The sequence below is a fragment of the Ambystoma mexicanum genome, chromosome 2p (assembly GCF_040938575.1).
Source record: "Ambystoma mexicanum isolate Mex_15411 chromosome 2p, UKY_AmexF1_1, whole genome shotgun sequence".
Taxonomy (NCBI): domain Eukaryota; kingdom Metazoa; phylum Chordata; class Amphibia; order Caudata; family Ambystomatidae; genus Ambystoma; species Ambystoma mexicanum.
In genome coordinates this window covers 448198183-448212078 of record NC_090923.1, presented here as the reverse complement: position 1 = coordinate 448212078, position 13896 = coordinate 448198183, and positions in this window count along the sequence as shown.

Here is a 13896-nt window from a genome sequence, read left to right as displayed (position 1 = left end):
GTTGACCTTTTAGAACTTCCACTTGCCTTAGCAGCCCAAGCCGATATATAAGATCTACGGGTACTTGAGGCCCATGAACTGGCAATAAAGGTGGACGCTGTGCCTGAACGTGCCTGAGGGGTCCATCGATCCCCGAAATGAGCCAGTGACCAAAGAGACTGGTTCAGCGCCCGAGGATGGGCTTCCTCCATCAACCTGCAGAAAAACATGGAAAACATTGGATGGTCATGCTGGACTACAATGAGGTCGTGGAGAACCAGAGGGTACTATTCTTGGGTTGGCCACCCAGTCGCTACTAGAATAGCGGTAGTTCTTCAGTTCCGTATTTGTGCCAGAAACCTGGGAATCAGGAGAAGAGAGGATATCATACACCGTGCATTTGCTCCAGTTGTGGGTAAAAGCAACAGCTGATAGCATGTCTGGATCCAGGCCCCAGGCAAAAAATTGTGGGAGCTGGGCATTCAGCCAGGAGGCAAAGAGATCGATCCAACAGGTCCCGAGAGGGACTGCAAGACCCAGATGACTCTGGGTGACAGACTACAATCTGCCAGGTCCTGCCAATGAAGGAACACCAGCCTGCCACCCTGTTGGCCACCCCAGAGATGAAGACCACCAGGAGCTTCAGCTGATGAGGAATGCAAAAGTCCCAAAACCACTTTGCTAGAACCGAAAGGACCATGGACCGCATACTTCTCAGCTTGTTGACATAGTACACCACCAAATGATTGTCCATGATAAGTATGATCGTTCAACACCATTGGTTTTTAGCGAACAGGGGCCGCAAAGGATCCAACAGAAATCTCTAAACAATTGATATGCCTTTGAGGCTCCTCGCTTGGCCATTGACCTCCAGCGGAATTGCCACTACAACGTGCACTCCAAACCCGAGAGGCTAGTATCAGATTCTAAAACAAAACTTGGGCTGGTAGTGAAAATAGCATGCAGGTTCCATGCATTCATATGTTGGAGCCCCTTTCTAATTGTTCTCACACTCCGAAAGAAATTCTCACCCAGTTGAATTATTGGGCGTTGTCGCAGAGCGTCTGTGCTTTCATTCGCTCTAAGGCCCTATAACGCACATTGCTTGAATGGAAGCTGATAAGAGACCCACTATCCTGACAACCTGGCGGACTGATAAAACCTGAGAGGGCAAAGAGCAAGAAATCTCCCTCTTGATATTGTGGACCTTGTCCCTCAGGAGTCTGAGCATGGATGATGAAACCCAAAAACTGATGTTTCTGTCAAGGAACATATTATCATTTCTCCAGGTTGATCAAAAAACAGAGATTGTAACAGCTTGATTGTCGAGTGGAGATGGCAACACCTCCTGCGTTTGAGCCATGATCAGGATGATGTTGAGAAAAATCAGCCATTGAATACCCTGCAATTGCAAGAAACTGACGCCTGGCAGAGGCAGCTTTGAAAAACACCAAGTTCCGGATGATAAACCAAAGGGCAGAGAAGAAAGACGACATATCATTACATGCCACTGGAAACAAAGAGAACGCCTGTGATCGAGCACGATTCGGAGCATCAGGCAGTGGTCGAAGTGTACGAAAAGAAGTAGTGAAACTATGTTCCCTACTGGCCTGCAATGCTCCCCACAGACACCATCGCCGCGCCCCCTCCCATGCACAATAAAACCCCCAAAACACATGTGCCTTCTCTTTAAGGAAACATCCAGTGCAGTGCACTGGAAGTGCAAGTTATAACTTCTTCCTAGACTTTTATTTTAAAACGAAACCGTTCTTGAACGGTAGGAATGGTAAAACTTAATTAAAAGAAGTAGAGGAGCACCGCTCCTGACCGCTCCCGCCCACTTCGACCACTGGCATCAGGTGGTCATCCTTGAGGCTCAAACGGACCAACCAATTGCCTGGCCTCAACACGTTGCATAACAATGAAATCGTCTCCATCTTGAAGTGATAGCATTGGACGAACGGATTCAGTGCACGAAGGTTGAAAACTGTGCAGAAAGAGTCAATATGGTACCCCCTGACCGTATCCAAAATCCAGGGATCTGTGGAATACCCTGCCCAAGCAGTCAGAAAATAACACAGTCGAGCCCCTCCTGGGACATCTGAAAGGGGCCGAAACAACATTTTCCCTCATTACGAATGCATAGAAGTCTCGTGGCTGAAGCCTCGGCCTTGCTGGCCTCTTTGTGGAAAAAATGTGGCTCTGGGGTGGAACTGCATCTGTCCCTCCAGATAATTACAAACACCTCGTTGAAAGGGCCGATTGTTGCCACAGCCGGAGGCCCTAGTCCAGCCAGTCATCTGACCCCAGTAGCGACCAGCCTATCTAGAGACCTGGGGACAAAAGATTTTCCGGAAGGAAGTTGGCCTTATCCAGAGAGGTGAATGAGGCCACAAACTTGACAATTTCCTTTACGGAGCCATCCCCAAAGAGTACAACCTCTGAGTCCCCTGCTGCCAGGGCATCAGACAATCAAATTAATGTAGGGTTTATTTTCATTAGGGTGCATCTGTGGCGTTCCTGGATCACAGATGCATTTGCGTCGCCCTGGAAACACGTAATGTCCGGATCCAGGGGCTCCTCCATGAACTGTGCTTCTTCTTCCACGATTTTTAAGATCAGGCTCATCGTGTTGAGGAGATGTTCTTGGCACATAGCCCAGGCTTTATCAGCACCTTTAGTTATATCCCTCCCCTACTGGGATACAAATATAGCCAATTTAGGGTCTACCATTGGTACCAACTGCTGTTTGACTGCCATGGAGGGTTTAGGGCACCCCGCCCTCATCTTACTTCTGGAGTTATTATCTGTTTTTTTTTTTATGAACAAATTGGGAAAACCTCTCCATACATACAATTCGCAGGAATTGGGGTAAGCCCAAATGGATTAAACATGGGCTCCTCCATGTGGTTAGCCACTCCTGAAGTAGATGGGTCCTCTCTTGTCAAGTTCTGGACATCCCCCCCCCCAGGAAGGGGGAAACTGGGAACTCAAATATAGGCAGGGAATGTGGGTCATCCCAAATCGTGACCCTGTTATCCCTACCAGACGACGTGCCCAAGACCCTAAACCTGGCCCTCTTTGGCAGTTATTGGTTGTCCCCTCCACCAAGTGGTGTACACCACACACCCATGAACTGTGCATCTGCCAGGCATGACTGATATTCGATGCTGAAATCATCTTCACTGTTTACTAGATCATGCTTGGTTTGCGAGATGCTTTAAGACACTGGCCCTCATTATAGGTTTGCCGGTATCCAGGTGGCAATTCTGCCAGGATTCCGGCAAACGCTAATACCGTTACTGGCACTCGATCTGGAGGTACTACTGCCGGTTTACAAGTACTGGTAAGGATTGTAAATCCCCATTCCATGATATATTATATGATATGATAAGTCATTAATAACGCGCCTGTGCACAAATGTTTCTAGTCATGACAAGATAAGGAAGGGTAGACAGAAGGAGGGCAAAACAAACGATATTACTAGGCTTTGTGTCAATCAGAGTGTGCAAGTGAGAGGGGGAGGGAAGAGGAGAAGTGCCAGGGGGAGGGAGAGTGCAGTGCAAAAAACATGGTAAGTGCTGCCAGTGTGGTGGCTCACGTAAGTGCAGGGAGACACGGGACTGTAGGGTTGCAGATTCAGTCCCTAAGTGGGTGGGAGGTCTGGAAGCAGTGCAAGGGGCTACTGGGCGTAGAGGAGCCTGGTGCCCGTGAGGTTCAGTAGGTGGCCGGGTAGCCAGTTAGTGCGGCAGAAAGGAGCATCAGCAGGGGAGAGAGAGAAAGTGGAAGCAAAGAGGAAGGTCTTGAGTTGCTTCCGGAACCCTGAGGTGGTCCTGCTCATGTTTGAGAGAGGCGGGAGGCTGTTCCAGAGGGAGGCCCCAGCCTGGAGAAGTGTCTGACCCTCAGAAAGTTGGAGGTGTATGAGCAGAGGGCTCGAGAAGGAAGAAGCTTAAAAAGGGAGAGTTGGATGTAGCGTGGTCACCGGCCCCAGAAAGCCTTGTATGCTCTCTTCTTGGACCAGACAGAGAATCTATATTGCTTTTGGGGCAGGCGGTAGGCCAGTTTGTCAGAGGAGGAGTCTGATGCCCTCCACTTCCTCTCAGCTACCCTACACTTGCGTTTGAGGGTGGCGAGGTCGGAAAACCATACCAAGAGTTGCACTGGGATGTTGGCTTCAAACAGATCCTCATGACAGGGACAAGGACATCAAGCGTGTTAGAGATTGAGAGATGCAGGTTGGTGAGGGCTGTGTCAGAGTGTGAGGCAGCCTCAGGAGTAGGAGGAGGAGAGAAAGTAGCTGCGAAAGCCTCGACTGACTCACAATTCATGGGCCGGATGACCGAGAAAGTGGGTGGCAGTGCTGGGGACGGCTTTACCTAGGGGACAGAGAGTGACAGATGAGAAGACAGAAGAAAGTTGTCAGTCCAAGAGAGTGGAGTGATGAGAGGGTTGGAGAGGGGGATGTTTGGCGAGATAAGAACATCCAGGGTGTGCCTGGCAGAGTGTGTCGGGCCAGAGGTAAGTATTGAGACAGTGAGAGAGAGTCGCCCTTCCGAAAGAGCCCAGAAGAGGGGCTAGAAGCATCCAAGTGGATGTTGACGTCTCCGGGCAAGAGAAGGTGGGAGGAAGAGGCAAGGAGGGAGGAGGAGAGGTCGGCCCACTCAGAGAGGAAGAGGGAGACCTGGTCAGGTGGCCTGTAGATGGTGGCCAGAGTAAGAGATAGGCCAGGAGAGATAGAGAGCTTGCAGACTAGGCATTCAAAGGAGGAGTAGGCCTGCGTAGGAATAACAGAAGCAGGGATCCATTCCGGGAAGATCAGGGCTACTCCACCTCCTGGATGGTTGGTTCTGGGTTTGGAGAGGATCTTGTAGCCCTCAGGGAGGAGAATGTCAAAACTTGTGATAGACATGGCCGTTAACCATTTCTCAGTGAGACCGAGGACATCCAGATCAAGATCTTCAAGGAGTCAGCAGATGTCAGAGGAGTGTGTGACAGCAGAGCTAGAGTTAAGAGTAGCGACGTGGAGCAGATTGCCACCTTTGAAAGACTTCCATGGAGGGATAAAGACATGAGGTATGCGCTGCGGAGGTGTTAGAGGTGCAGAGAGTGGGCAGAGGAGGAATAAAGATAGGGTGGAGTAGTCAGAGAGGAAGAAGATGGTGCCAGAGAGGTGGCAGAGGAAAGAGGAGGCAGAGCAGCCAGGGAAGCTGAGAAGGGTGCCAGAGAGGTGGCATTGGAGCTAGAGAGGTGCAGGTAGGATTAGCAGGAGAAGGAAGGAAGTAGATAAAACATGGGAAGCGTCAATCGAAAAGGAGGGAATTGGGCTAAGGGCCCTGGAACAAGACAGTGACATTCAGATAGACAGTAATGATGGTCTTGTATGTGTGGAAGGGGGCCAGGAGGACCTCCCACTGAGTGCCACCATTAATGGGAGAGGAAGAAAAAGGAGAGAGAACAGAGACCATATGGGGGGTCCATAGGCCTGGACAGTGAACGACAAAGAGGATGTCAGTGAGAGTCTGTCTGGAGGAAGCAATGGTGTAGGTATCAGCAATAGGGAGTCCTGGGTTGGAGACCAGAATGTTCCTTTTGAGCTTCTTCCTACCAGACATATTGAGAGGGATAGGATAGGAGATAGAATAGCAGTAAGAGAAGATAGGGGAGACTGAGCGCACCATGGAGGGGTGTGAGGCAGAGAGAAAAAGAGGAGGAGGCAGCCCAAGCAGGAGAGAGGGTGGGAGGGCACACACTAGGGGCGCACAAAGGGGAAGGCATAAGAGGAGGACGGGTACAGTGAGCACAGAGTACAGTAACAACAATAATCACAGTTAGTGGGCGTGGGGGGTCTAAAGAGAAGGAGACAGAGCAATAATGAGCGATAATACAATAGAGACCAATGAGGACCCCCATAGGACCCCATGGGGGATTTGCTGGTATTACCGCCACCGGTAATAGCGGCTATTTTTTGCCAGTAGGGTGGTGGAATTACCTCCAGCTCTTGCCTGGAGGTAATTCCACCACCCCACCAGCAACCTTGTACTTTGCCATTGCAGAAACATGCCAGTGCATGGCAATACCGGCATGTAAATTCTGCACTGGAAAAGTTGTAATGAGGCCTAGTGTCTTACTCCCCACGTCATCATGTATATGGCAAATATTCTGCTGTGGCTGCCCTGTCAGACCCTGTTGAACTACTGTGGCGCTACTGACTTCCTGAAGCTAACTGCTAAGGGGGACATAGACTTTCTGATGGCTGTCGCCACTTGACTGCCAATGCTGCACAGGCCTGTGCCACTGAGTCAGATATAAAAGAGGATAGCTGATCCTGCCATTAAACAGATACCACTGGATTTGTCTGAAGGGAAGGCTTTGCTGCTTCCTTCTCTTCATGAACCATATTCCTCAGCATCACAGAGAAGAATAAAACAAATAAGTCATCTAGAAACCGCCCCAACAATGCAAGGAAACACACCAAATCAACAGCATGGGGGATGCTGTATTTGTTTCCCGAATCCCCTTTCTATACCAGTGAATACCTGGCCCTTATGCTGGGTCCTTTCCTCAAACCTGGTGTATTGCTGACCCCTGCCGTGAACGGTAGCCTGTCAAGAATCAGACCGGATGCGGCTCGCCGCCTAAGGTAAGCCAGATAGTAGGGCAGGCAGAAGCGAAGGTCATGCCCCGAGCTCCGCTGATAATGTAGCCCGAAGGGCTAAGCACCATGTCCCAACAACAACGCTGACCAAAATAGCAACATGACCGGGGAGCCGTGCTTCTCCTCTAGGTAACCGGATACAGTGCAACCATAACCATTATCTTCCATATAAATGAGAGCTAGGTAATCGGAGGGTATACCTAACGTTTTGTGGGAGCAGCAAGAAAAGAGGATGAACAGGGAGTCCAGCAAGGGCGCAACGAACCCTGAATTTGGGGGCAGGAGCTAACCCGTCAAATGTTAGGAGACGCGCTAACTTCAGAGACTGTGGGGGAGCTGCAACCTTATTTGTGTGGGGGCATCTAAATTCTTTGCACATTCTATTTACTCTTTTAGTGCAGCTTCAATGTTACAAGCAGGAAACAGGCGAGCATGAGAGGGGGCTGGAGCCTGGTCAGCTCAATGGTGTTGCGCCACTGGAGTCCAGGGGCAGTTATGGAGAGGGCCTGATTGGTGGACTGTGAGGGAAGGAACAGGAGGACTTGTGGGAGTGGTAGTTTTCTTTCCTTGCTACTGTACATGAATATAGAAAAGTGTGTTGCATAATAGGGACCTCTGTGCCATTCCTTGAAATTGATTCTTCCTGTGTTTTGATGTAGCCGTCAGCATTGACACACTGTTACAGTGTACCTTTAGGGTCAGAACTCTTGTTACAGGTTACAATTTAGCAGAGAGAAATGGTGCCATTTTAACGGGAGCGTGCAGAATGCTCATCTACAGGAGCCAACTACCCATCACCTCCATCTTGACTGGGGTCAATGCCAGAAGGATTTTCCCACATTCATGTCCCGACCTCGTATAATGCATATCCATGCATCTGCATCTTGGCTCTGTGGTTACCTCACGTGCAAAGATTATTTGCCCAGGGATTTCCCTGACATTGTGCTAAGAATCGTCTGCCTGCCCTATCAGAATCAACTAGTTAATTTCACACAGTGAGCTTGTTAGCTTACTATTTGTAGCCAAATAATGATCGGTCAGGAGAGCGTTTCAGGCTTCATTTAGAATCACGGATTATTTTTAGAAAGCTATGTGGGTTATCTTTCCTGAAATGTGGTCAGGGTGTGGGTGACAATGTGCATGTTCTCAATGGCAGACTCTCATCCTGAAAGCCACAGCACTTACACAGGAAAAGTGCGCACGTTTATAATGCAACATGGGTCACTACACACACGATCATGTGGTTTATTTTCAGATATGAAATAATATATTTTCCACCCACCCTAACCCTTCAGTCTCGCACGGCTGATGACATCAGTGTTAATTATATGGATGAGGTGAATGAAGGGACGAAGGGTCATTGGTACATGCCCCGTTTGCGGGTTTTTTTTGCGTGGTGGTTGAGAAGAGCTATGTGACAGACGTGATTGTTATTGTACACTAAATGCATGGCTTCAAGTAAGCAACAAGTAGAGCTCGCCTTCAGTGCTCTTAAATGTGAGTGGCATTTATCCAGGGCTTCTCTGCCAATAAGGAGGCAGGAAGGACCCAAATGGCTACAGACAATGTTGCTTCTGGAACAGCACCCCTGTCGGTCAGCAGCGTCTTTTCACTTCACAAAACATTGCGGTCTGGGCATTTTGTAGTTACAAGTATGAGCCAGCAATGCTCATAGTGCCTGAAAAGTTAGGACCAGGTGCCAGTGTCACACATAACATGAGCCCAATTGGCAGGTGTACCTCCCTTATCCGTCCAGAGAGAATGGGATATCCTCTTTCCCTCCCCCAGAGTCAGCAGGCCCATCAGCCTTTACCTTCCCCACACACAGTAGGATGTGTGATCCTCAAAACTACCTGTTCCAGTGCCGGCTTGAAGGTGTGCTCAGGGGGTGCTGCCGCACAATGGCACCCCTCCCCCACACCATTGGCACAGCAAGTAAGGGCACAAAGCCTCCAGCTCAGTGTTATGGAAACGTATGTATCGGTCGAGCCCAGCACCAATTAAAGAATCACGCAGCGCTGGGCTTGGCCCTTAAACACACTTTAAAAGAACAACAAGGTGCTGTGTTCTGTGGTTCAGCTGATACTTCTTGATAGGCATTTGTGGTGGGTTGGCGTTATTAGCGACAGACCCAGGACTCCTCACCAAGGGGTTCCTGATCCATCACAAATCTCTCTAAAAAGGCTATGAAAAGCATTAGCAATGACGGAGGTGGGAACTTTGAGTTCGAGAGGAGTCTCAGGCAGGGTTCAGTGAGGCCCTGACCACTGTGACTCTCCAGCCCCTGCCTGTTGCAGCAAGGGCCCGAGTCCACGTACCCCACTGCATCCCAGGCAGCCAGCAGCCACACGCACCCCCAGCATGCTTTATATTCTTAAAGAGGAGAGCCAATATGATAAGGTGAGTGACCCATAAACTGGTGAGAATCAGAATATGGATAAAGCTATGTTATATACCAGTATTTAATACGGCTGAGACCTCTCTATTGGCCCTGTCTGAACACCCCTATTTGGCGGAAAGTAATAATAAACAGGATCATCTGGGTGGACGCTCTATTTTGATTCCTCCTGTTCATTTTCAAGCTCTCATTGGGGCAATTAATAATCTTCAGGATTGTATTTATAACGAATATAAATTACAAACATCACAACTTAAGGAGTTGGTATCGATCCTAATGCCTGCGGACAGGACAAAAGGGAATTCTATTCAGAATGCTCTCTGCAAGCTACCACCGGAGATGCCTGTGGGAAATGGCAGGACAGGCTTCCCATTGATGAAAGAGCAGAGCACATCTGAGAGTGAAATAACTGTGCCAGTAGTCATTGGAAGGGCAACAGACGTTAGTAATAAAAACAAAAAAAAACAAGAATTGGGGGTAAAAATGCTAATAACCTTTAAAAACGTGCTCAGGACTCCCTGGCTGAGTTGCGGTTTTCAAAACAATTGTCACGCAAATATTTGCGAACACTGGCCTGCCATGACATGGAGGATTTTTAGACCAGAATATAGAGATCTCCCACTAAGAAGGGCTCTCAGATAACAATTGCTGGTCAAAGTATGACTAAAGTAAATTAACAGGTTTTGACCGAACTGCAAGAGGTGGATTTGACAAGGGGGAGGAGAACCCAGATGTGTGTGTGATATAGAGGTTCATCAACGTAATGAAGAAATATATGAAGAATCTAAAATCTCTCTATAGGATTCTCTGAAACAAAACCAGCATCAGAGAGATCCGGATAACATCCATAATGAGAAAAAGTTGCGATTTACCGAAAATACAACATATGAAATATTTAAGATTAAATCATGCAAGATAGAGTTGGGAAAACAAGAGTAACTCCACTACGGAATTGAACGCAAATACCGGCAAGGCAGCATATAATGCCCACACAGATTAGCCAGTATTTCTACAGCTCTGAAATGGTGCCATCCTTATTTGAAGTCTGAAATAATGGCGGAACAAATCCCCACAGAAAATATGTTGAAAAATGAAATCAATGATTTAATCAGAAAGATTATAAATCAGGAATACTGTGGTACCCATATGGTAGGATGTGGGGTATATTTAAGGCCCAAAGCAGAAACCCCCTTCAAACCAAAAGCAGCATTTAAAAATGTGCCACGAAAAACGCATGTGCTCTGCTTCCCTGGCCCATGTGTGGCGAGCATTGAACATTGCCACCCAAAGAATGGCTCTGCATTTGCTGTATTTTCAAGTTGAATCAGAAAAAGACCTGCGTTCAGAACGGCTCTACATTTGCTGTTCTGTCCTCTGGAATACTAAAGTTGCGCACAACATTCAAGACAGTCCTGAATTTGTTCTTTATTTCATTTAAAACATCACAAAGTTGTGCACTCTATTGAAACACACCCTTGCGTGCTTTATTTCATCTGATTGACAAAAAGTTAGGCAATACCTCCCAAGAACGGCATTGTCTACTAATAAATTGCATGAGGGGCAGAGAGTTCTGCTTTTCACTCAACACGGTTTTTGTTTCCTTTTAAAGTGAACCATCGTTCTCAAATTGCAGTAAATCAAGGAAATAATGTGGTGGGTTTTTTTACATGTCAATATCAAAGAAATCCTGTGTAGCATCCTTTTGTGTCCATAAACCAACAGTATATGAAAAAAAAACCAGAACATTAATTGAAAAACCATCCTGGTCTGCAAAAACCACATTTGTAAACTTGAAATGAAAGGAAATGAACACATGTGTGAATCTGATCTTTTAAAAATAAGGAAAATGCCATTTAAAAGTTAATGTCAAATGACAGCTTTTGCTTGCACAAAAATGTGATTGGATATGTGGGTAGGGGTTTTAGCTATATAATGTACATTATATTTGTCCCCACAAGACTTGGTTACATAGAAATGACTAAGAAACCAGTAAAAGTGGGTTCTTGGCCCAGGCACTAAATTCAATGGCAGGCTCTGCCCCAGTGAAAAGTTGCCTCCATAAGTGAACCAGCCCACAATGACATATGAAAAGGCTGAGAGTGTGAGGATTCACTGCCCTGCTAGACTAGCAGGCAGCCCTGCCAGAAGGAACAATGGAAGCCAATAGGGCAGGTGCATGACCAAGAGGTGCGATTTCCTCCAGCACCCCTCTGAAGGAGGAACTGTCAAACTTCAAAGGGCATCATAAAAGTCCTTTGTTGTAAGTCGAGCCTGACAGAGACAGTTTGCTGTGGGGGTCTGCAGCACTGCCCACACATGTAACAAATCCACCCCATTGACATTAAGAACGACAGTATTTTAAGACATTTCTCCCAGCACCCTGAATGAGTAATGATTTTGTATTAAGCCAGTTTTCCATGTGATTTCTTGACAAATGTAAAGAGACCAAGTACATGTTTCTAGCACTTGCTGAACTGAAATGGCCATGAAAGATACATTTCGGGGTGAATTATTAATGGGACAAATATGAAACTAGGTGGAATGATGCAAATTGTTATTGGGAATATGTGTAGTCTTTGGCAGAATTTTTAATACTATGCATTTCTTTAAAGAAGTGAAAGTGTGCCAAAGGGTGTTGCAACCTCGCACAGAGTCGGCAGTCAGATTGTCCAATTCCCTGGGACCTAATGAATCTGCATGTCTACTTCTCATGGCGGTGGCTAGTATAAGTTTGAGATTTTGATCTATAACTCATTTTTGGTCAAAAGTAGGCTGGAGAGACAAAGAAAGGTCATGAATGCAAACACATACATAATATAATTTCCCCTGAACCAATCGGCCCAGGGGGAGGGGAGAGGACTGGTAGGCTCTCCTATCCCAGTAGAGCAATAATTTCAGAGTACTTCCCCCCAGGTTGTAAATTTGATGAGGTCATTTTGGCTATATAAGGGGGAGAGAGAGAGACACAAGGAACTGTCAGGGCTTACTCACTCACTCAAGAATCAAAATCCATTAAAGATCCAGGAAGCCAGATATATCCATCCAGGCAGAACCATTCATTCATCCAGGTCCAGGCACATCCAAGAATCCAGTGCGAGCTGGTTAAAATTAGAAATTAACCGCCTTGTGTTCAGTGTATTTCTTTAATAATTATAACCATTAAAATATAGTCTCAACAAAACTAGCCTTTATATAACTAAAACCGAATTTGCCGTTGTTTTCTGTGCTTTCCTACCTATTCTGAGTTGCATTTGTCCCATAGAAAAAGCCAAACTGTAGTTCCATTAGGAGTAACCCTTTCTATCAGAATCCTATCTGTTATGTGCCTCTGTTCCTTGTCCTGAAAACCGATTTTTCGATTTTGGCAGTCAATCTCTTTCTGTGGCTGCCTGTCATCACAAGCCCTGTGTAGAAACAAATTACCATTCTGCCACGTTTGTTTTCTTTTGCATTTTTCTTCACCAAAACCGATTTGCTTACCTTGTGTTCACCTAGCCTTGGTGCCCTGCTTAGTAGTCTGTCGGCTTCCTTATCGCTCAAGTGTAGCAACACGAATTTCTGTCCTAGCTATCCCACCATGGTTGAAAACTGCTGTGCGAGTAACAAGTGAAATCCGATCATGCTATTTTGCTCGTAAATAAGGTTTTCATTTTCTTTTCTGGCATCCCATCTTGGGGTGGTGGGCTGAATTCGAAATTTGATTTTTCCCTCTTCATACTGACTCCTTGCTACTGACTTCCATCCACAAATAATTTAGTTAGCAGATGTTTGGGGGGAGTGTTGCAGGGGGAGTGTTTAACCTGAATGCCATCTGTTGCTTTTTAAAAACGATTTCTCTTTTGCTTGCTATTAAAGGTATTGTATAGGAGTTTGAATTAACTATAATGTGGGAATGTTTGCATTTGTATTGCCACCACATTGGTGGTTGCTGCCCAATTGTTTGATTTTGCTTGATTTTTCATTTGACCGTAACATTTATAAATATCATATTGTTACACACCGGCCTAGTTCCTGGTCCATTGTGACAGGGGGGGGGTTTGTTATTTGTTAAGGTGGGTGTGAGACGGTTTGGGGGCCTACTCAAATAAAGAACCTGTGGTTGATTAAAGATAAAAAGCGTTTTTATTGTGCGCCACATTCATTGTCACGGGAAGGAGTCCTTGACTGGAGTGTGCCGTATTATAAAACTGTTACAAGGGGAAGGGAGTAAAATGACTAAAACCCCTGAGACCGGTATGCAGTTAACCCAGGGTGGAGGAATGAGAGGGGGGCAGGGCACAGGGGAGTATCGCTCAAAGAGGGGGGCAAGTTTTGAGGTTCTATTAGAGCAAAATGACTTGCTTTGGAATAATGAAAATGATATGAGTCCCGGAAAACAGTTAGAGGTAATGGCAAGAAATGTCAATTGTCCTAATAAAGGGGAGGGGGAAAGTGAAACAAATGAGATCAAAACCAATTGTCCTCACAATTTATTCCCAGAACCCCAAAGAGATGACATGGGACGAAGTCCTCGACTTACTTCTTCAAGGGTATACAGGAGTGAAATGATACATTTGAGAGAACCATTCTTTGTGGAGGATTTTTGCCTAATTCTGTCCTATATGTTTGAAGTGGGTGACCCACCGCCTCTTAATCGTTATAAAATCTTCAGCCTATTTAATGAGATTGTGTGGTTTAGGCTTATCATCTAAAGACATCAGGCTTGTGGATATTATACATAACACCTCATGTGATTATGTGAGACTGGTGATACTCTCTAGATTGGTATATGGCTTACTGGTGAGTGAAACAGTAAATCTGCAAAGGTTTGGATATATCTTTCTATTTAACCATGCCCGTAATAAAGAAAACTATAATCATTAAC